Source organism: Gallus gallus, chromosome 13 (genome assembly GCF_016699485.2).
Source record: "Gallus gallus isolate bGalGal1 chromosome 13, bGalGal1.mat.broiler.GRCg7b, whole genome shotgun sequence".
NCBI classification, from domain to species: Eukaryota; Metazoa; Chordata; class Aves; order Galliformes; family Phasianidae; genus Gallus; species Gallus gallus.
The window spans coordinates 9,442,195-9,443,842 of record NC_052544.1 but is presented as its reverse complement, the minus strand read 5'-3'; positions in this window follow the sequence as shown (position 1 = coordinate 9,443,842).

The window sequence follows — 1,648 nt, the reverse complement described above, 5'->3', positions numbered from 1 at the left end:
TTAATTTCTCCCATGATATCCATAAGGGCTTTAATAATAATGATTATACTGCCGTCCAACCACCTCAGGCTCTCCACCCATCTCCTCCCTATTGTGTATTACCTTCCACTCATTTTCTCCCAGATAAAACAAACTCTTGAGGGCAGAGACCTGCTGGCTCTTCTAGTCTTCTGGGTGTTGTAAAAGCAATAAGGCAATATCACACATAAAGCACAGTATTCAAATGATACTGAGTCAAATGTAAACGAAGAAAAGCAGGTCATTCAGAGTTACCTCACCGTGAAGTGTCTAGATGCATCACATTCCTGCAGCTTCCCGGATATGGTATGTAATGAAAATGGTGAATAATCCTGTGTGCATGCATTATACCTTTCATCCCAAAGAACACTCAATTACTTTACTAATTGCTTGTGCAAAGTATCTACATGAGAACCTCTTTGCTCATCAGTGAAATGCGGCCAGAGCAACAGCAGAGCACAGAACCAGCACAATTCATTGAAAGGCTTAAGACAAACTCATGGGCTCTGGGGGAGAAAATTAGGGATTTGGAGACAACCTTTAAATTGATGCTCCTTCCCTTTGCTGGAAGGGGAGGGTCTGATCCTGAAAGATGCTGAGTATTTACAATTCCCTTGGACTCAGCAGCATCAGCCTTATCTGCAGCTCCTGAAATACCACTCAACAGCGAGTGTCAGCAAAGGTTGCTATTTGCTAGGACTATGTATTAGCTTACTTTTGAAACATACACCCTGGATGTTTCTGAGTTAATATACCATTAACTATTTTTAAATAACACCTTGGAAAATTTCCTTGAACTTGCAGTGGCCCATTTTGTACCTGGAAATATGAGAAGAACAAAACCTTGTCCTGGATAGAATGCATTTTCAATTCTGAGGCACTTTGTCGTGCAAATGATTTCACCATCTTGGTTTTACAGATGGGGAAACTGAGGCACAGGAAGAGAAATGACTTGTCCAAAGCTGATCATCTGCTCAAAGCACACGGACCACCAAGTGGTGGCCCCAGCTTTTGGAAAGACGTACCTCTTCCAAACATCTACGTTTCAGAAAGTTGCTGAAGTCCTACACAGAGCAACAAGATTTTGAATAGTTAAAGGAATTTATGCTCTCAGATCTTTCTGTAAGCATGGAGCCAGATACATCCTCTCGTTTTACAACATGCATATGCATCTTCTAACAGGCATTGTCTATCTCTTCATCTGCACCACACTCATCAGATAACACTATCTGAAACTTCTTTTTTCCCCAAGAGATCATAAAAGTTTCAGCGTTTACTCAAAATGTTTTGCCTTGTTTTCAGTTTGACAGACTCTGCAATGGCTCCAAAGATAACAGGGCAGCTGCCAGTTCTCCTCATGTGTTGAGCTGAATTGTAGATGCCTGTCTACAGTGGTATGTTTCCTTGGTAGTTTTAGATACTCTGAAACAGAATTTTCCAGTCTTCTCAAATATGTAAAATACGAAATGGCCAGAAGCTATCCAGATTACACAACAGTGACATTTCTGAAAGCTGAGAAGAGGCAAAACAACAGTCCTTGTGATGCAGAGCCTCTGACAGAGCCTTCCTCCAAAGTACGCTGGGGTTCCTCATCCTTATCCTCTGCTAAAAGACCTAACTTAGCTGTTTT